The sequence below is a fragment of the Panthera onca genome, chromosome B2 (genome assembly GCF_046562875.1).
Source record: "Panthera onca isolate mPanOnc1 chromosome B2, mPanOnc1 haplotype 2, whole genome shotgun sequence".
Taxonomy (NCBI): domain Eukaryota; kingdom Metazoa; phylum Chordata; class Mammalia; order Carnivora; family Felidae; genus Panthera; species Panthera onca.
This window is the reverse complement of record NC_138343.1, coordinates 28,006,319-28,029,673: the sequence shown is the minus strand read 5'-3', so window position 1 is coordinate 28,029,673 and position 23,355 is coordinate 28,006,319. Positions and strand designations below refer to the sequence as shown.

Below are 23,355 nucleotides of genomic sequence, written 5' to 3'. Positions count from 1 at the left end.
GAATAGCAAGAGGTAGTGCTAAAGTCCCTTAAATGTATGGAATTAGCAATGTCTCCAATTCTATGTAGAATGATTTATTATTTGAAGAGAGTGGTGGTTCAGTATCTGTAGAGAGAAGCCAGTGATGATGAAAGAGAATTTTCTGGATTCTAGCAGTAAGAATGGATTTCTAGGAGGGCCGTTTCTCTGCTTTTGAAGATGAGGGCTTTACTCTAGTCTTTGAGGATAAGAATTGAAACTTTTGGTACTTTTTTTTCATACTTATTCTGCTTATTACATCTGTACAAATGATATTGAAACACCAGTTTCTATTATAATGCATTATATATTATTTTATTTTCCTATTTAAGGCTGGATTTTCTTTCTTTCAGACATTTTATTCAAGATTATTTTTCTACATTTTTGTAACTTAAAAGATTTGTCTATATATACTAAAAACTACCTGTTTAGGAATTCCTTCAATTTTATTTTGCTGCTTGTTTGTATAAGATTTTACTGCTGTATTTGCCTTTAGTGTTTTCCATTAGACGACAAAGTTATTTTATAATGTGGCTTGCCTTTTAGTCCCTAATATGCACTAAAATACAATAATGTTATTTGCTCTGATAGTGCCTGTGTATAGTGTAAAATGTAATTTTCTAGCAAATATGTTCTGTTTTGTTACCTAGTCCATGTCCATATTAATACATTTAATTACATATTAGTACATTTTCTTTAGCTTTGGGATTTAATATTTTCCTTTCGGAATTAGTAGCTTACATCACATATCCAGAACTTTGAAATCACTTTAAATTTTTTCAAAAAAATTTCTTATAAAATTGAGGTGCATCTTATATATCTGTACATTATGTATGAAAGTAAATATGATATTTACAACAAGTAATTAATAGCTAGGTGATGTAAGAGTATCAATTTTCCAGTAACCTAAAATTATTTAATTAATGTAAACATACGCACATTGAATTATATTTATTTTAATGTAGTTTTAATCTTGATGTACTTGGTTTGACAATGAAGAGATTGGAAGAATTTGAAGAATTAGGGACATTTGTATCTATTATAGCTATTGTAGAAAACCAAAATATTAATTTAGTAGCAAGCACTACTTTGTCATTTCTGAATTCTTCTTTCTTTTTTCCAGGAAAGAAATATTCAATTTATTAACAAATTTAGGGATTAGAAAAATAAAATGCATATGTGATTTCAAATTTACTAAGTAAGTTTGTTAAGATTTCTCAGGAAATCTTAAATTTTTTGTCTTGGTATTTTGTGTTTAATGTCTTGTGCTGCTTTTTCTATCTGAAAATTAAAAAAATATAAATACTGAAAATAATATAGCAAAAACTCAGGTGTTCACCTTTCAAGATTAATAAATGTTAATGTTAAAGTATTTGCTTCAGTTCATTCTTTATATAGAATAAATAAGCCATGCAGGTAAAGTCAAAGTCTCTTTTACATCCCTTCTCTACTAAACTATTATAATTGGAGAAGAATAATGGAGGGAGAAGCTCCCTGTTGTTTGCTTTTCCTGCTCACAAATGGAAGCATTGAAGGCACTGCAGAATTTGATTATGTTAGAAACTATCACTCATGTCATCTCCACGTTGATTTTGCAGACTGTTGGGGAAAAACACAACCAAAAAGAGATGAGTGAAGATTGGGATGATCTAAAACTCTGAGATGCTTCAACTTTGGGGTCTAAGTAATTTGGATCCAGACCATTTTGCCACTTGCTCTCCTCTTTTAGGGTTTATTCAGGAGCGTCTCACAGTCCCCTGTGGGTGTCAGAAAGTGGTGGGCTCAAAATTCTATTTACCAAAATCATGGATTTGGAAATTCAAGTCTTGGGATTATATGGCAAACCATCTTCATTTTACAACTGAGGAAACAGATGTCCAGACAGTAGGAGAAATGTCTTCAAGACACATGGCTAATTGGTGAATGAACAAGGCCTGATTCCATATTTCCCCGTTTCCTTCTCCCAATTAATTCAGCTGTTTTCTAATCAATTTGAACCAGAGCCAGCAATCTTAATATTCAGGAAGTTTCAAGATCATATTTCTTATACCAGGTTTAGAATGGAGGGAAAACTGAAGACATGCTTTAATTTGCCTACTGTCTAAGAGGACTTAACTTCTAAGAGAAGTTGCATAAAACAGCAGAAAAAAGTCCTCTGGATATAAAGTATCTTTTTCCAAGTGAATATTGTGTGATTAAATGGTTAACAGAGCAAAACTTCCCAGATGTCATGGACTGCCTTCAAAATACTCTTGGGGATGAAAATAGCATTGGCTGAATACTCAATGATAGAAAAACATTTTGTGCTGCTTGCTAATTCTAGAATGTCCCTATGCCCATGGAGACGTCTTTTATGTAGGTCTTGTAAGAGAATACTGTGTCTTAATGCATATTTCATCAACTTTTCTTATCATTAATGAAGCCTTAAAGACTGGTCCTCATAGGCGGAAGAGAGGAGCAGCACTATGTCAGGAGGGTCACATGAGTTAGCTCATTCACTCTTCACAACAGCCTGGAAGTGCATATTATTTAGCAGACTCATAAGAATTTTAGAGACAACAGCCTAAAGAGACTTCCTTCAACATTAAAAATTACTCCTACTCAATTTGAGAGTTTGTGCAATAGGGCATATTTTCTACCCTCTAGAATTTTGGTTTCTGTGCTCTAGATTTGAAAATAGGTTATGCTAGTAATATATTTGGGTACTTCCTCCAATTGTACCATTTGAAAATGTGATAGAGTTATAGTAGCTAAGCTCAAAGTAAGATAGAACTGGCACAGTTACATAAAAGCTGGGTGCCCTTGAGTTTGTTGTATAGCTCCTCATCTGTAAAATGGGCACAATGACATGTTAATTATTGTGAAAATTAAAATGGGAGCTATTATTGCTATTATGCATATAGTAATACAAAGTAAGCATGGAAGGATGTATTGTATGCCTGCATGGTGGAAACCCATGGGTGGGCTGTAAATCCCCATATCCAGAAAATCCTGGCTTAATTCTCTATAAAATTGTCCTGTTTACTCCTCACTTTCCATTTTCTGCTCATTTCCTATTGAATTGGGCCTATTGAGGAGATCTGTTTTTCCTTCAGGTTTTGCACTGTTTCCTTGAGAGTTACAACTATTGACAAAATCCTGTAGTGCTATTCTTACTTTGTCATGTTTTGTCATTCTATATGGCTCAGAGTGGATGAGCTGACTTGTGTTAACTGAGGGCTAGCATGGAAGTTTCAGATCACTGCAGCTTTCTCAGCAAATTAGTTGCAACCAGAAAAGCTGAGATTACGATGGAAATCAATCACAACCTCATTTAGGGCAACCAGATATATCACAACATTTGAAACATTGATTTAAGCAACAAGCTTTCTTTGGAAATAAGACAAATCCTTAAAACTCTTGACAGGGTTTGTTTTCATCTTGAAAAGGAAGTGGGTTGCTCTGTTAATGAGCAATCAGCCCATTTATTTTCTTGGATAGGAAAAATAAATTATAAGAAAATCTGTTCATTTTCATTCATTGCAGCAAATTTATCTCTTCATTTCTTAACTAAGGAAAAAATCACAATAATAATTCAATGCAATGAAAATCCAGAGAAGTATTTATATTTGACTTTGGGATTTATTTTTGGTCTTACATTTTAATATGTGCCTGAAGTTCTGTCTGAAATTTCACTCTTTACGCAATAAAGAAGCCACTCCTCCTCCCGTAAAGCTGAAGAACAGGAGAGGGTAAGAAGCTGTTCAACTTTTCTTTCAGCCTGGGTCCAGATGCTCCCTGGCCTCTCAGCCAACTCTGAAATAGACAACATTTTCTTTCAGACCTAAACTAGCCAAGCAGAACTGCCTGTTCTCCCTCTCCTCTCTCTCAAACATCCCACCTCTGCTTCAGAAGGAAGAAGGAAGAATAAACAGACTGTGAGATGCAAAGGACTAATGTAAACAAATGATGCTATAACTAAAAACTGAAAACCAAGATTCGCTCCAGGTATTTTGTGATCGATGTAGATGTGGCACAGGACTATTTGCTATTAGAAACATGCATTTCATTTTCTGACCACTCCATTACTATTTGAGGATCCCTACGGGGCATTTTAGTACTCCACGAAAGCTTTAACGAGCTCCAACACGTGTATAATAAACGTAAGCTCTGACATTCAATTTTGACTCAGCTTTTAAAATGGCATTAAATGTAACAAATGCAATTTCTTTTCCATTTCAGTTTTTAGCATTTTATTTGTAAGTTTTACCACAAAAATGAGGTTTTCTTAGATCATAGAATCTAGAAATTAAAATGCAGTTTGAAAGACTTTTGTGGGTAACGTTTCTAAAGTATTTTCCTTATTCACATTCTATTTTTCATTCATATACTTAGACTTTTTTGTACTTCTCCTTTTTACTTAGACTTTTTAATAGAAATAATTTATTCAATGTTTTTCATCAGGATTTATTTTAGAGTATCTCAAGAACCTAGCATCTGGGTATATGCTGCTTGAAAAAAAGTTATTTTCTTTTAAAATTGTATTTATAAACTATTTTGATATTTTAACAAAGTTTAAATGAGTTAATTATATCATTTTCATACATGGACATAAATACATACATACATATAATTCTTTGTCATATATGTAGAAAGCATTTAGTGTTCAAAACCAGGTTAATTTAGTAAAGTGCACTTGTGGTCTGGAATGTGTAACAAAAATGCTCTGATAAGTTTCTAGCTTTAATCCAATCACTGGATCTTTTTCACAAATTCATAGTGAATTTGGTTAGATGCCCACTTAATGCTGAAAGTTGGGACATGTTTTTTGTGATAGTGACTTAATTTTTATTCCTTGACTTGGCTAGCTCTGTTGAATAGGGGGAGAGAGAGCACTGTGGCGGGGTGGTGGTGGTGGTGGTGGTGGTAGGCTGAGATGACCTTGGTAGTCTAGTGAGTTTGGAAGACTGTGTATCTAATTTTAGAAGACAGTGGTTAAGTCTTCTGGAGGAGGACATCTTAATGGGAACAACTGCACCACACTCAACACACACCATCCCTGAGGAGGTTTCTTTCTCCAAGATCCTTCCTATCTTCCTTCCCACATTATTTATCTATTAAGGGGGAAGCAGTGAGGAAAAGTTTCTTATTTTTCTCTAGCTGAGCATTTCCCAGTGAACCCTAGATATTGTTCAGCCCCAATCCCCAATTCCCAATCCTTTGGTAGTAAAGTTAGTAAAGAGTAAGAGAATAACACTTTGAATATATTGTATATATATAAAGGTGACAAAGGTCACCTACAATTAAATAAATGTGAAAAAAACTTTGAAGGTAATAGTAATTTTGTCAGGAAATAAAAAAATAAGTTTCTTAATAGGTATAATGGCATAGAGGGCTTTTTATCTAAGTAAGTATTAGATAACTTAAAATGTTCATGGAAAGTTTTTAGGAAATATCAGATTCACACATTTCATCAGTTCACAAAAAAAAAAAAAAAGCAAAGATGTCTATTGTATAAAGTAAGACATTTAGGGGCGCCTGGGTGGCTCAGTCAGTTAAGCGGCCGACTTCGGCTCAGGGCATGATCTCACGGTCCGTGAGTTCGAGCCCCGCGTCGGGCTCTGTGCTGACAGCTCAGAGCCTGGAGCCTGTTTCAGATTCTGTGTCTCCCTCTCTCTCTGACCCTCCCCTGTTCATGCTCTGTCTCTCTCTGTCTCAAAAATAAATAAGCGTTAAAAAAAATTTAAAAAAAAATAAAGTAAGACATTTAATCATAATAACCATGTTAGTAATATCCCCAGTTACCCCTGGGAACACTGCCTCCCAGACTGGAGATGTGCCTGTTACTGCCATCTGTTTTAAGGTCTCCATTTGGATGCTTCTGATGACGGATTCCTGTCCAAGACTTAGAAGCAGGTAACAAATGCAGACTGATAAGAAATGGAAGCTATAACTATAAAATCTTAGCACAGAAACAAAAGGCTTTCACTGTGTCTGGCAGTCCTCATTACCTTGTCAGGGTCAGGATGTGGCTCCAGGTTTCCTACTGTAATGAAATTATATGGGGCTATCACTGGAGCATATGGCCACCATAGAGGGCAAAGCTGGGATCAGGCATGCAGGTTCTAATCAGGTGTCCTGCCCAAGTCTGTTTCCTATAAATTTGCTTTACCCAAAGCATCTACCTTACTGATCTCTAACATCTTCATTGCCTTAAGAGAAGGCACTTGGAGACTGCTCTTAATTTGCTTTTGTCACCAATGATCTTTTGTCTTTTTCTCTAACCTCTGCAACATGGGAGCTGAAGAGCAGAGGGATCAGGTTTCAACTGAACATGTGTTTCACTGTATTGAAATGTGCACTGCTTAATAGAGTAAACATCAATATATCTGAGGGCCAGGAGACTGAATTCACTGATCAGTATCAAAGAGTGCTGGAGTTGTAAACAGTAATTGGCTATTTTCCAAGGAAAGGTAGAACTCCTTTAAGACAAGGTCTTCTATTCTCAAGGAAGATTAGAAATCATCATCTAGTATCACCAGGCCAAGAGAATAAATCATTTTATAATTTTTTATTTCTTTTCTTTTGATAAGAAAGAGGAGTTGAGCTAGCCTCTTATAAAATGTAAAACAAACTTAGAAAATGCCTTGTGGCCATTTTAAGGTTCTCTTTGATTTTTTGACAAAGTAAAGGTAAAAGATCCTATAGTACAAAAATAAAGGTTACCTACAATTAAATAAAGGGTATTAGAAACCCCATGAGAAATGAGGAATGATAATATTCTTGAAATAGATGAGAAATTAAGGCTGTTTTATTAAAAAATCAAGAACTTGGATCAAGCTTGCAGGCAATGCTATATAATAAAGAGGGAAAGGAAAATGTACCCAGCATTATTTTTTTCTGTTAAAATGTGTAAATTTTACCATTTGAAAGAGGTAGCTGCAGTAGTGAATATAAAAACATACTTTATATATGGCAATAATGATCAATGTAAACATGTTCCCCTCATCCAGTTTTTCTTTACTCATAAGTCCTGCTGATAATCCTGAAAATAAGATATTCTCCTTTGTAATGATGGATGAAGACCAACTGCCCTTTCCCTTCCTTCTCCCTTCTAACAGATGATGAGATCCCTATGTTCAAAGCCCTGCGATGCATTTCCTGTGACTGATCATGCTTTGTTAACCTTCGGGAACCAAAGCTTTTTATCTAAATGCAGGTTTAATGCAACATTCCTTTCTTCATTGTACTCTGCATAAGTATAAAATGTCCCAAAAGACATAATTTGTTCTCCATATCTTCCTTACACATTTCCTTTTAAAATATTTTATTAAAAAATTAAATACAGTAACCCAGTTTGTATTCTGTAACTCAAAAGATTTATTTACACATAACTGATTAAAAAAATTCTTTGCCCTATGTGGCACATGGATATGTTTTGAAATTTCCAGAAAATGGAATAAAGTACTTTCTGTAAACTTACCCAGCACATATAAATAATAGCAAATTAACTGAAAGTCAAATAAAATACACTCATTCATCTGTCCCAAATGAATTTTTTAATGTTATTTCTTCTTCTTTTTTTAAATCAGGAGAGAAATTTGGGGTAATGTATATTAAATGAAACATTCACTTCTGAAAATTTCTAAAACTTTCTCTAAGACTAGAGGATAATGGTATAAAAATGGCTGAATGCCTACTAAGACTTTTAAATATATTTTGAAGCATGAGATGGCATTTTATTGACAATTTAAAAATAATTATAATGTTTATTATGCTGGAACACTAAATATTTTGTTATGAAGACCATAGAAAAATTTTTATAAATTTTACCTACTTTGACTTAAAAAAATGAAAAGAAACTTAATATTGGTGAAATATTGGATAAATATTGAAGTTTCAGTTTGAAAGACACTTAAAATTGAGTGATACTCAAAGAGCAATATGTATGTTAAGTAATTATACTAAAAATAATTTTTGCATGGTTCTAAGCCTTAGAGAAACTTTATTGTTATTTATACATGTTTTGAATTTTTATATTTATTTTTTCCATTTTTATTAGTCTACACACATTGCTTTAGCAAAGTCTTTATCACTTGTATGTTTTATTCTTTTCAGAAGTCTTTCAGCTTTTATGTTTTTGTTAGGACTGAAATGAAATTTTTTAAGATTAAACATTTTCCTTGTGAAAAATAAGAAGTGTTAAGAAGGTAAATATTTTGGACAGCGTTTTGATTAGGCCTAATTCAAAGATTTATAATTTCTAGGAAAAGAATAAGATACACTCAGCAAACAAATTTAAATGACATTTTATAACAATAATTATGTGCTCTGTTCAGTATTTTAAGATTTAAGCAAGGAAAAGAGTTCTAAGGGACTGATTTTGAAAATACATTAATACATTCAGCCAGCAGGGGGCACAAAAGAATATGCAATGACTTTGGAATACTTCTCTAGAGTTTCAGTACGGCAAAACATTTCTCATGCTCCTGATGATAAAACTAAAACCACATTTTCAAAACTGGGAAAAATGAAGTTTGAACTAAATTTGCAAAGTCCCCCTTGAAAAAGAGACAAAAAATAGAGATTTGAAGAAATGCCTCTATGGATTTTTTTTTTTTTTTAGGTCTTTAAAAAATGTGTTTAACTAGTTATAAAGGACCACATATTGTTTGATTACACTTACATGAATGTCTCAAATTACAAAATAGAGACAGAAAGTAGATGGTTGCTTACTGCTGTGGTGGAAAGGAGGTTTGGGGATGATGGCTCAGAGGAGTAGGGTTTCTTTGGGGTAAAAGGACATTCTAAAATTGTGGTGATGGATTTAGGAGTCTGAATATATTTTAAGAAAACATTGAATTGTACACTTTAAATGAATAAATTATATGGTATAAAAACTATATCAATAAAACTGTTAGCTTTAAGCATATGGTACTTTCAAAATCTTAATGTGGAAAACTAAATTTATTTTCTAATGAGTATTAGTGGGTTTTTGGATAACAAAATATAAGAAGAATTAATGATTTAAATTTCTGTCAGTTATTTCATTTCAAACAAATGCAGATTAATTTATATTATTTCATGTGAACCCAAAATAGTTATCAGGAGTCCTGGGAGAGAATAGGTCTGCCAGGAGAAACTCCCTGGAGAGAGGAGTTTACAAAAGGCTTCAGGTTCTGAGCCTGACTTTTGTACAAGCTCACAGGTGGCTTTGGGTAATTTGCTTTTCCGTTCTAGATTTATTTTTCTTATTTGTAAAATGACTGGCTGAGTTTTATCCTTCAGGTGTCATTTTAGTTTTCCAAATCACATAGAATCTTCTCAGTCCACTTGCTTATTTGGGACTTAGTGAAAACTTAGAAGCCTTTCTGTTAATTTCCAGCAACCTCTGTATAACATTTACACATTATTTGAGTGTGGGTGGAGAAACAATTTTATTGTCTAACATTTGCTAAGCCTGCTTTGGAAGCAGATGTTTGAACCTTGCTAAATTATTTGGATTTGGACATCTGAATAAAACATTACTTATATTTTAAAGCTTTAATAAAATTAGCTTTTTATTAAAAATACTTAATTAAAATTATAAGAATTTCCAAAACTGGAATTTTATGTGTAATAAATGATAGAGCAGGCAGTCAGATTCATATATGTATTTAATAAATTATAGTGTAATTATGCCCCTTGACTTTTTAACTTAGCAGTTTTAAATGTAGAGAAGTGGTGATATGTATTTTTTCAGACATAGGAACATTTTCAGAGAAATGTGTTTTGAATCATAGAAAGAAAAATTCCAAACTGATTAACTTTACGCTCTTCACTTCTTTATGATGATAGTCTCTTGTGGTTCACACTTGAATTCTCTCATTTCACTAAATCTTTATACAGCAAGTATTTGTAACATACTAGCTTTTTATTTTTGTTTTTTATTTTTTCCTCTTCAGGATAACACTTTAAAGATATCAAAATGAAAAGCTGTCTGTCTGACTTTCTCAAATATAGACAATCTTATAGTATTGTCTAGCTCTCACAACATACTGAGATAAGATGATAAGGTAGGTGAAGTATGTCCTGACATTTTTTACTTTGCCAGTTTTAACTTAGCTCCTCAAATCCTTTCCTTTCATTGTCTTCTTACCACCAGCATCCAGTATGCAAAAAGAAGGTTGAAAACCACCAAAAACATCAAAGTACAAAAGCTGCAAAGCCTCGAGGAAATGGCCTTCCTTGATCATGTGTTGGTTTGCTTTTCTTTAGTTCATAGGATCTGAGACTAGTGGCCATGTCTGTGTCATCTCTCTTGAGGCTTATTTCTTTGCTGTTAAACATTTCAGCTCTTTAAACATAGAGCATCTCTCATTTATAGGGAGAATCTAGAATCTTAGAATTGGCAAAGTACTTTGAAGCTATCTGGGTCAATTTCTCATCCACCAAGTAAGACAAATGCTACTTGTTATGTTGAGCACTGGGTGTTATATGTAAGTGACGAATCACTAAATTCTACTCCTGAAACCAATGTTACACTGTATGTTAACTAACTAGAATTTAAATAAAATTTGAAAATTTTGAAAAACTTGAAAAAAATAAGACAAGTGCTTTTATTAAATTTTTCTGCATTAAGGATATGGTATTTTTTTTCCAGGAACAAGTGGCCACTACACCGCTTTAGAGCAATGAACTGCTTTTGTGTTATCATAGCTAGACCTGTCTCATAACATAGGTGTGATTCTATAGCTGTCCAGTCTGCCTATCCAGTGCTCAGGCCATTTAACTCCCCTGCTGAAGTGTCCCACCATTTTAGAGCCCTGCTGAAGTGTCCCACTATTTTAAGTCCAGTTTCATTCATATGTTGTCTTAGACTGGAGGAGAAAGTCACCACTGAAGACCCTGGATGCCTGTCTGGGTACAAAACTGTGCTCATCTGAGCAGTGATCTTGTATTTACATATAGTACTTATAGTATAATATATAAGAGTAATAAGGCCACCAACCCTATATCTTCTTACTGTAGGATTATGAGCACAGATACATTAGGCACTTGCTGAAGGCAATTCCAGTATATTTTATCAGGAATAATTGATTTAAGAAGTTTCTTTTTTACAATCAAAAAGCAATCATTGAGCAGTTAAAGGATCTATGATACCCGATGCTTAAAAAACAGAGTATTGCTTAGATTTGAATTCTCTGGTTCTTTATAATTTATACAGTAAGGAGATTTGGAATTATATTGTATCTGAATCATCAGAGATGGAAAAATAACAATTTAAAGTGGTGTATAATTAAATATTTATATAAAAATCATCTTACTGATCTAATGCAGAGATGGTGACTGCATCCTTTTCTCTTTCTATTCTGCCTTCCAGGTTTTTAAAGTGAATGAAAGCTAAATCACAGAATGAATGAATCAATGAGAGAATAAATGAGTGAAAAAGTACTTTGTGTACATACATATATATGAGCAGACAGACATAAACACTTTGCCTTCCTGATACCCATGCAATATGAGTTGTAGGGGTTACATTTTCCTGACTCTGCATTAGACAGAGAAGCTCAACACATGGAACCTAATGTTAAAAAGTGACAGGAAAAACAAAGTGATTAAGGCATTATTAGTCTAAGCATTTCAGCATTTAAGTTTATATATTCAGATTTCAGTGTAAGCAGCTGGATGTTAGAGCTTCATTTTTTTTTACTACTATTTATTTACATGTTTTAGCTGACATAGATAGAACCTATGCTCAGAGAGAACAAAAATAATGAACACCTGACTTTTTAAAATCAGAATTAGAAGAATCTTTGAGAAGTAGAAGTAGTGTAATTAGGTAAATGTTTTTTTTTTTTTTTACTATTTTTAGGACATGAAATTTTTTTTAATATATGAAATTTATTGTCAAATTGGTTTCCATACAACACCCAGTGCTCATCCCAAACGATGCCCTCTTCAATGCTCATCACCTACCCTCCCCTCCCTCCCACCCCCCCATCAACCCTCAGTTTGCAGAACATGAAATTTTATTATATATTGCTTTACAATATCCTTTTTTCCCAGTTTTATTGAAAAAATAATTAGTTGGGGCCCCTGGGTGGCTCAGTCGGTTAAGCGGCTGACTTCAGCTCAGGTCATGATCTTGCGGTCCGTGAGTTCGAGCCCCGCGTCGGGCTCTGTGCTGACAGCTCAGAGCCTGGAGCCTGTTTCAGATTCTGTGTCTCCCTCTGTCTGACCCTCCCCTGTTCATACTCCGTCTCTCTCTGTCTCAAAAATAAATAAACGTTAAAAAAAAAAAAAAAGAAAAAATAGCATACATCATTGTATAAGATTAAGGCATACAGCATGATGGTTTGATTTACATATATTGTGAAATGATTACAATAGGTTCAGCTAACATGCATCTTTTCATATAGATATAAAAAGAAAAGAAAGAAGAAAAGAATAAAGAGGAAAACATTTCTTATTGCAAAGAGAACTCTTAACTTTCCTTCATATCACACAGCAGTGTGAGCTATAGTCATCATGTTGAACATCACATCATTAGTACTTATTTTAACTGGAAGTTTGTACCTTTTGACAACCTTTTTCCAATTCCCCCAGGCCATCCCCTGCCTCTGGGAACCACAAATCTAATTTCATTTTCTATGTTTTTATTTATTCCACATATAAGTGAGATCATGCAGTATTTGTATGACTTATTTCATTTAGCATAGTGCCTTTAAAGTCCACCCCTGTTGTCAAAATGGCTGCATAATATTCCATTGTATATGTATACACACACACACACACACACACACACACACACACACACACAAACACACATGCATCTATACCATAACTTCTTTATCCATTCATCCATCAGTGGACACTTACTATGTTTTGGCAATCGTGCTACTGTGGACATGGGGGTACAGATATCTCCTCGAGTCAGTGATTTTGTTATCTTTAGAGTTATTCCCAGAAGTGAAATTGCTGGATAATATGGTAGCTCTGTTTTTAATTTTTTGAAGACCCACCACTATGTTTCCCATAGTGGATGTACCAATTTACAATACCACCAATGGTGCACAAGGGCTTCCTTTTTTCCATATCCAGGCTAGAATTTTTGATGTTGGCCATTTTAAAAGGCATGAGGTGATATCTCATAGTGGTTTTAATTTGCATTTCCCAAATGGTTAGTGATGTTGAGCATCTTCCCATGTACCTATTGGCCTTTTGTGTACCTTCTTTGAAGAAATGTCTATTCGGGTCCTTTGCCCACTTTTATTAAATTTAAATTTTAGTTAACATACCTTTGCCCACTTTTTAATTAGGTTATTTGTCTTTTTGCTATTGAGTTGTAGAAGTTCTTTATATGTTTTGGATATTAACCCTCTATCAGATATATGGTTTGCAAATATTTATTCTCATCCCATTGGTCACCTTTTCATAGTTGTTGATGGTGTCTTTTGCTGTGTAGAAGTTTGTGATTTGATATAGTCCTCACTTGTTTTTGTTTGTTGTTGCAAGTGTCGGTGTCATATCCAAAAACTAATTTCCTAGACCCATGTCAAGAGGATTTCTTCCTATGTTTTCTTCTGGGAGTTTCATGGCTTCAAGCCTCACATTGAAGTCTTTAATTCATTTCAAGTTAATTTTTGTGAATGGTGTAAAATATGGGTTCAGTTTCATTCTTTTACATGTGAATATCCAATTACTTCTGCATCATTTATTGAAGAAACAGTCTTTTCTCCACTGAATGTTCTTGGCTTCCTTGCTGAATACTAGGTGACTGTTTATACTTGGGTTTATTTCTGAGCTCTTGATTCTAGTCTGTTGCTCTATTTGTCTGTTTTCATGTTTTGATACTGTTTCAATGACCGTCATTTTATAGTCTAGCTTGAAATCAGAAAGTGTGATAACTCCTGATTTGTTTTCCTTTCTCAGGATTTCCTTAACTATTTCTTTGACTATTTCCTTGAATTTTTTGGTTACATATAAATATTAAGAGTATTTTTTCTATTTCTGAAGAAAATGCAATGGAATCTTGTCAAGGACTGCACTGATTCTATAGATGGCTTTTAGTATTTTAACAATATTAATTCTTCCAGTTCATGAACACAGGCTACCTTTCCATTTATTTGTGTCTTCTTCAATTTCTTTCATCAATGTCTTATACTTTTCAGCATAGATATCTTTCCTTAAATTTATTTTTCTGTATTTTTTTTGATGCTGTTGAAAATGGCATTTATTTCTTTTCAGAAATTTCATTATTAGTGTATAGAAACACTACTGATTTTTGTGTGTTTTGTGTCCTGTGACTTTACTGAATTCATTGATTTTATCTAATATTTTTTTTGTTTGAGTCTTAAGGATTTTCTATTTATAAAATCATGTCATCTGCAAATTTTTTTTTCCTGATTGCTCCACCTAGGACTTCTAATACTATGTTGAATAGAAGTGATGAGAGTGGGCACCACTATTTTGTTCCTGATCTTAGAGGAAAACCTAACCTTTCACTATTAAGTATGATATTAGCTATGGCAGTGTCATAGATAGTCTTTATTATGTTGAGATATGTTCCTTCTGTGCTTAATGTGTTAAGAGTTTTTATAATGAATGGATGCTGAAGTTTGTCAGATGCTTTTTCTGCATCTATTGATATGATCATATGATTATTTTCTTTCATTCTATGAATGTGATGTATCATATTGATTGAGTTGCATATGTCAAACCAGTTTTTCATCCCAGGGGTAAATCCAATTTGATCATTTTGAATAGTTTTTTCAATGTGCTGCTGAAATCAGTTTTCTAGTATTTTATTGAGAATGTTTGCATCTATACTCATAAGAGACATTGGCTTGTAGTTTTTTCTAGTGGTTTCCTTTTCTGGTTTTCGTATCCAGATAATGCTGACTTCATAAAATGAATTTTGGACTGTTCTCTTCAATTTTTTACAAGAGTTTGAGAAGGATTGGTGTTAATTCTTTCTTTCTTTCTTTTTAAATATAATTTATTGTCAAACTGGCTTACATACAACACCCAGTGCTCATCCCAACAAGTGTCTTCCTCAATGCCCATCACCCATTTTTCCTCTCCTTGCCCCCCCATTCACCCTCAGTTTGTTCTCTTTATTTAAGAGTTTCTTATGGTTTCCCTCCCTCCCTCTCTGTAACTATTTTTTCTCCTTCCCTTACCCCACGGTTTTCTGTTAAGTTTCTCAAGATCCACATATGAGTGAAAACATATGATATCTGTCCCTCTCTGGCTGACTTATTTCACTCAGCATAATACCTTCCAGTTCCATCCATGTTGCTGCAAATGGCATGGTTTCTTTCTTCCTCATTGCCAAGTAGTATTCCATTGTATATATAAATCACATCTTCTTTATCTTGGTATTAATTCTTTAAATGTTTGGTAAAATTCATCAGTGAAGCCATCTGGTCCTGGATTTTTCTGTCTTGGGAGATTTTTGACTACTGATTCAATCACCTTACTGGCAATTGGTCTATTCAGATATATATATTTTTTTATCTCTTCCTGATTCAGTCTTGGTAAGTTGTATGTTTCTAATAATTTTTCCATTTTTTCTAGATTTTCCAGTTTGATGGCAAATAGTTATTTATGGTTGCTTCTTATGATTCTTTGAATTTCTGTGATGTTAGTTACAATTTCTCCTTTTCCACTTATAATTTTGTTGATCTGAATCCTTTTTCTTTTATCCTTGGTTATTTAGGTAAGAGTTTGTCAATTTTACTTAATTTTTCAAAGAACCAACTCTTAGTTTAGTTATTCCTTTCTATGGTTTTTCAGTTCTCTATTTCATTTATTATTTTTTCTTTTTTAAGTAGGACTCACACCCAGCAGGGCTTAAACTCATGACCCTGAGATCAAGACCTGAACTGAGATCAAGAGTCTGACACTTAACTGACTACCACCTAGAAGCCCCTCATTTATTTCTGCTTTAATCTTAATTACTTCCTTTCTTCTGTTAACTTTGGGCTCAGTTTGTTCTTCTTTTTCTAGTTCATTAGGGCACTGAGTTAGGTTGTTTATTTGGGATCTTACTGTAGACATTTTAGTGTTATGAACTTCCATCTTAGAACTGCTTTTGCTGCATCCCATAAGTTCTGATATATTGTTTTCTATTTTTGTTTGTCTCAAGAAACTTTTATTTTCCCTTTAATTTTCCCTTTGATTCTTGATTGTTTAGAAAAGTGATTTTTAATTTTCATGAGTTTGTGAATTTTCCAGTTTTCCTTGTTATTGATTTCTAGTGTGGCCAGAGAAGACGCTTGGTATGATTTAAATCCTTTTGAATTTGCTGAGACTTGTTATGTAGTCTAGCATATGGTCTATTCTAGAAAATGTTCCATGTGCACTTGAGAAGAATGTTTATTCTTTTGTGATTAGACATAATGTTTTATATGTCTATTAGTTCCATTTGGTCTATAGTGTTATTCATATATGCTGTTTCCTTATTGATTCTTGATCTGGATGATCAATTCCTTGTATAGAGTGGGATATTAAGGTCTCCAATAATTTTTGTATTACTGGTTTTCTTCCTGTTAGCTCTATTAGTTACTTCACAAATTAAGTACTCTCATGTTAGGCACATAAATATCTACAATTGTTATATCTTCTTGATATATTGACCCCTTTATTATATAATGACTTTGCTTCTTTTTATAATTTTTAGTTTAAAGTCTATTTTTCTTGATATATAGTGAATCATGATTTTTTGTTGTTATTATTTGCTTGAAATGTCTTTTTCACTCTCCTCTTATGTATGTCTTTAAGGCAAAAATGAGTCTTCTGGGGGGTTCCAGAAGATGGCGGCGTAGGAGGACGCGGGGCTCACAGCGCGTCCTGCCGATCACTTAGATTCCACCTACACCTGCCTAAAGAACCCAGAAAACCGCCAGAGGATTAGCAGAAGGGAGTCTCCGGAGTCAAGCACAGACTAGAGGCCTACGGAAGAGGGTAGGAAGGGCGGCAAGGCGGTGCGCGCTCCACGGACTGGCGGGAGGGAGCCGGGGCGGAGGGGCGGCTCGCCGGCCAAGCAGAGCCCCCGAGTCTGGCTGGCAAAAGCGGAGGGGCCGGACAGACTGTGTTCCGACAGCAAGCGCGACTGAGCGTCTGGGAGGTCATAAGTTAACAGCTCTGCTCGGAAAGCGGGAAGGCTGGAGGACAAAGGGAGGGAGAGCTGCTGAGCCCCCGGACGGCAGAGCTCAGCTTGGCGGGGAACAAAGGCGCCAGCGCCATCTCCCCTGCCCATCCCCCAGCCAAAAATCCCAAAGGGAACCAGTTCCTGCCAGGGAACTTGCTCGCTCCGCGCAAACACCCAACTCTGTGCTTCTGCGGAGCCAAACCTCCGGCAGCGGATCTGACTCCCTCCCGCTGCCACAGGGCTCCTCCTGAAGTGGATCACCTAAGGAGAAGCGAGCTAAGCCTGCCCCTCCAGCCCCCGTGCACCTTGCCTACCCACCCCAGCTAATACGCCAGATCCCCAGCAACACAAGCCTGGCAGTGTGCAAGTAGCCCAGACGGGACACGCCACCCCACAGTGAATCCCGCCCCTAGGAGAGGGGAAGAGAAGGCACACACCAGTCTGACTGTGGCCCCAGCAGTGGGCTGGGGGCAGACATCGGGTCGGACTGCGGCCCCGCCCACTAACTCCAGTTATACACCACAGCACAGGGGAAGTGCACTGCAGGTCCTCACCACGCAAGGGACTCTCCAAAATGACCAAACGGAAGAATTCCCCTCAGAAGAATCTCCAGGAAATAACAACAGCTAATGAACTGATCAAAAAGGATTTAAATAATATAACAGAAAGTGAATTTAGAATAATAGTCATAAAATTAATCGCTGGGCTTGAAAACAGTATACAGGACAGCAGAGAATCTCTTGCCACAAAGATCGAGGGACTAAGGAACAGTCACGAGGAGTTGAAAAACGCTTTAAACGAAATGCAAAACAAAATGGAAACCACGATGGCTCGGCTTGAAGAGGCAGAGGAGAGAATAGGTGAACTAGAAGATAAAGTTATGGAGAAAGAGGAAGCTGAAAGAAAGAGAGATAAAAAAATCCAGGAGTATGAGGGGAAAATTAGAGAACTAAGTGATACACTAAAAAAAAATAATATACGCATAATTGGTATCCCAGAGGAGGAAGAGAGAGGGAAAGGTGCTGAAGGGGTACTTGAACAAATTATAGCTGAGAACTTCCCTGAACTGGGGAAGGAAAAAGGCATTGAAATCCAAGAAGCACAGAGAACTCCCTTCAGACGTAACTTGAATCGATCTTCTGCACGACATATCATAGTGAAACTGGCAAAATACAAGGATAAAGAGAAAATTCTGAAAGCAGCAAGGGATAAACGTGCCCTCACATATAAAGGGAGACCTATAAGACTCGGGACTGATCTCTCCTTTGAAACTTGGCAGGCCAGAAAGGCTTGGCACGATATCTTCAGTGTGCTAAACAGAAAAAATATGCAGCCGAGAATCCTTTATCCAGCAAGTCTGTCATTTAGAATAGAAGGAGAGATAAAGGTCTTCCCAAACAAACAAAAACTGAAGGAATTTGTCACCACGAAACCAGCCCTACAAGAGATCCTAAGGGGGATCCTGTGAGACAAAGTACCAGAGACATCACTACAAGCATAAAACATACAGACATCACAATGACTCTAAACCCATATCTTTCTATAATAACACTGAATGTAAATGGATTAAATGCGCCAACTAAAAGACATAGGGTATCAGAATGGATAAAAAAACAAGACCCATCTATATGCTGTCTACAAGAGACTCATTTTAGATCTGAGGACACCTTTAGATTGAGAGTGAGGGGATGGGGAACTATTTATCATGCTCCTGGAAGCCAAAAGAAAGCTGGAGTAGCCATACTTATATCAGACAAACTAGACTTTAAATTAAAGGCTGTAACAAGAGTTGAAGAAGGGCATTATATAATAATTACAGGGTCTATCCACCAGGAAGAGCTAACTATTATAAATCTCTATGCGCCAAATACCCGAGCCCCCAGATATATAAAACAATTACTCATAAACATAAGCAACCTTATTGATAAGAATGTGGTAATTGCAGGGGACTTTAACACCCCACTTACAGAAATGGATAGATCATCTAGACAGTCAATAAAGAAACAAGGGCCCTGAATGATACATTGGATCAGATGGACTTGAGAGATATATTTAGAACTCTGCATCCCAAAGCAACAGAATATACTTTCTTCTCGAGTGCACATGGAACATTCTCCAAGATAGATCATATACTGGGTCACAAAACAGCCCTTCATAAGTTTACAAGAATTGAAATCATACCATGCATACTTTCAGACCACAATGCCATGAAGCTTGAAATCAACCACAGGAAAAAGTCTGGAAAACCTCCAAAAGCATGGAGGTTAAAGAACACCCTACTGGTTGATGGGGGGTGGGAGGGAGGGCAGGGTGGGAGGGAGGGCAGGGTGGGTGATGGGTATTGAGGAGGGCACCTTTTGGGATGAGCACTGGGTGTTGTATGGAAACCAATTTGACAGTAAATTTCATATATTAAAAAATAAAAAAATAAAAAAATAAATAAAAAAATAAAAATAAAAAATAAAAAACTAAATAACAAAAAAAATAAATAAAATAAAATAAAAAAAAAAAAAAAAAAAGAACACCCTACTAACGAATGAGTGGGTCAACCAGGCAATTAGAGAAGAAATTAAAACATATATGGAAACAAACGAAAATGAAAATACAACAATCCAAACGCTTTGGGATGCAGCGAAGGCAGTCCTGAGAGGAAAATACATTGCAATCCAGGCCTATCTCAAGAAACAAGAAAAATCCCAAATACAAAATCTAACAGCACACCTAAAGGAAATAGAAGCAGAACAGCAAAGGCAGCCTAAACCCAGCAGAAGAAGAGAAATAATAAAGATCAGAGCAGAAATAAACAATATAGAATCTAAAAAAACTGTAGAGCAGATCAACGAAACCAAGAGTTGGTTTTTTCAAAAAATAAACAAAATTGACAAACCTCTAGCCAGGCTTCTCAAAAAGAAAAGGGAGATGACCCAAATAGATAAAATCATGAATGAAAATGGAATGATTACAACCAATCCCTCAGAGATACAAACAATTATCAGGGAATACTATGAAAAATTATATGCCAGCAAATTGGACAACCTGGAAGAAATGGACAAATTTCTAAACACCCACACACTTCCAAAACTCAATCAGGAGGAAATAGAAAGCTTGAACAGACCCATAACCAGCGAAGAAATTGAATCGGTTATCAAAAATCTCCCAACAAATAAGAGTCCAGGACCAGATGGCTTCCCAGGGGAGTTCTACCAGACATTTAAAGCAGAGATAATACCTATCCTTCTCAAGCTATTCCAAGAAATAGAAAGGGAAGGAAAACTTCCAGACTCATTCTATGAAGCCAGTATTACTTTGATTCCTAAACCAGACAGAGACCCAATAAAAAAAGAGAACTACAGGCCAATATCCCTGATGAATATGGATGCAAAAATTCTTAATAAGATACTATCAAATCGAATTCAACAGCATATAAAAAGAATTATTCACCATGATCAAGTGGGATTCATTCCTGGGATGCAGGGCTGGTTCAACATTCGCAAATCGATCAACGTGATACATCACATTAACAAAAAAAAAAGAGAAGAACCATATGATCCTGTCAATTGATGCAGAAAAGGCCTTTGACAAAATCCAGCACCCTTTCTTAATAAAAACCCTTGAGAAAGTCGGGATAGAAGGAACATACTTAAAGATCATAAAACCCATTTGTGAAAAGCCCACAGCTAACATCATCCTCAACGGGGAAAAACTGAGAGCTTTTTCCCTGAGATCAGGAACATGACAGGGATGCCCACTGTCACCGCTGCTGTTTAATATAGTGCTGGAAGTTCTAGCATCAGCAATCAGACAACAAAAGGAAATCAAAGGCATCAAAATTGGCAAAGATGAAGTCAAGCTTTCGCTTTTTGCAGATGACATGATATTATACATGGAAAATCCGATAGACTCCACCAAAAGTCTGCTAGAACTGATACATGAATTCAGCAAAGTTGCAGGATACAAAATCAATGTGCAGAAATCAGTTGCATTCTTATACACTAACAATGAAGCCACAGAAAGACAAATGAAGAAACTGATCCCATTCACAATTGCACCAAGAAGCATAAAATATCTAGGAATAAATCTAACCAAAGATGTAAAAGATCTGTATGCTGAAAACTATAGAAAGCTTATGGAGGTAATTGAAGAAGATATAAAGAAATGGAAAGACATTCCCTGCTCATGGATTGGAAGAATAAATATTGTCAAAATGTCAATACTACCCAAAGCTATCTACACATTCAATGCAATCCCAATCAAAATTGCACCAGCATTCTTCTCGAAACTAGAACAAGCCATCCTAAAATTCATATGGAACCACAAAAGGCCCCGAATAGCCAAAGTAATTTTGAAGAAGAAGACCAAAGCAGGAGGCATCACAATCCCAGACTTTAGCCTCTACTACAAAGCTGTCATCATCAAGACAGCATGGTATTGGCATAAAAACAGACACATAGACCAATGGAATAGAATAGAAACCCCAGAACTAGACCCACAAACGTATGGCCAACTCATCTGTGACAAAGCAGGAAAGAACATCCAATGGAAAAAAGACAGTCTCTTTAACAAATGGTGCTGGGAGAACTGGACAGCAACATGCAGAAGGTTGAAACTAGACCACTTTCTCACACCATTCACAAAAATAAACTCAAAATGGATAAAGGACCTGAATGTGAGACAGGAAACCATCAAAACCTTAGAGGAGAAAGCAGGAAAAGACCTCTCTGACCTCAGCCGTAGCAATCTCTTACTCGGCACATCCCCAAAGGCAAGGGAATTAAAAGCAAAAGTGAATTACTGGGACCTTATGAAGATAAAAAGCTTCTGCACAGCAAAGGAAACAACCAACAAAACTAAAAGGCAACCAACGGAATGGGAAAAGATATTTGCAAATGACACATCGGACAAAGGGCTAGTATCCAAAATCTATAAAGAGCTCATCAAACTCCACACCCGAAAAACAAATAACCCAGTGAAGAAATGGGCAGAAAACATGAATAGACACTTCTCTAAAGAAGACATCCGGATGGCCAACAGGCACATGAAAAGATGTTCAACGTCGCTCCTTATCAGGGAAATACAAATCAAAACCACACTCAGATATCACCTCACGCCAGTCAGAGTGGCCAAAATGAAGAAATCAGGAGACTATAGATGCTGGAGAGGATGTGGAGAAACAGGAACCCTCTTGCACTGTTGGTGGGAATGCAAATTGGTGCAGCCGCTCTGGAAAGCAGTGTGGAGGTTCCTCAGAAAATTAAAAATAGACCTACCCTATGACCCAGCAATAGCACTGCTAGGAATTTATCCAAGGGATACAGGAGTACTGATGCATAGGGGCACCTGTACCCCAATGTTTATAGCGGCACTCTCAACAATAGCCAAATTATGGAAAGAGCCTAAATGTCCATCAAGTGATGAATGGATAAAGAAATTGTGGTTTATATACACAATGGAATACTACGTGGCAATGAGAAAAAATGAAATATGGCCTTTTTTAGCAACATGGATGGAACTGGAGAGTGTGATGCTAAGTGAAATAAGCCATACAGAGAAAGACAGATACCATATGGTTTCACTCTTATGTGGATCCTGAGAAACATAACAGAAACCCATGGGGGAGGGGAAGGAAGGGAAAAAAAAAAAAAAAAAAGAGGTTAGAGTGGGAGAGAGCCAAAGCATAAGAGACTGTTAAAAACTGAGAACAAACTGAGGGTTGATGGGGGGTGGGAGGGAGGGCAGGGTGGGTGATGGGTATTGAGGAGGGCACCTTTTGGGATGAGCACTGGGTGTTGTATGGAAACCAATTTGACAGTAAATTTCATATATTAAAATAAATAAATAAATAAATAAATAAATAAATAAATAAAAATAAAATAAAATTATATAATCAATGTACTATATAAATCTTATAAATATGTGATATTTGAAAGTGATATTATAAAATCTTATTAGCAATATATAATTATATAGAATAAAATTATACATATGATTTTTGTTGAATTCAAAAAAAAAATGAGTCTTCTGTAAGCAGCATGTTTTTGGACCTTGTTTTTTCATAATTTAATTAATTAATTTTTATCCATTCAGGCATCCATCCTATGTCTTTGATTGGTACATTTAAATCATGTATGTTTAACGTAATTATTGATAGGTAAGGACTTACTATAGACATTTTGTTAATTATTTTCAGGTTGTTTTGTAGATGCATTGCTCTTTGTTTCTTA

At 35.6% G+C, this 23,355-nt stretch overlaps 1 long non-coding RNA gene across 2 annotated transcripts in view; it reads left to right on the top strand.

Annotated features, from left to right (window-relative positions):
• The window catches only part of LOC132666826 (uncharacterized), a 158,923-nt gene that overhangs the window by 51,253 nt on the left and 84,315 nt on the right, over positions 1-23,355 (top strand). The window contains exon 3 of one of the 2 annotated variants that reach the window (XR_009604863.2): positions 9,942-10,046. The exons of the other annotated variant lie outside the window; for it this stretch is intronic. This is a non-coding gene — a long non-coding RNA (uncharacterized LOC132666826). Of the gene's footprint in view, positions 1-9,941; positions 10,047-23,355 lie in introns of those variants that run through there. 2 annotated transcript variants of the gene reach the window in all.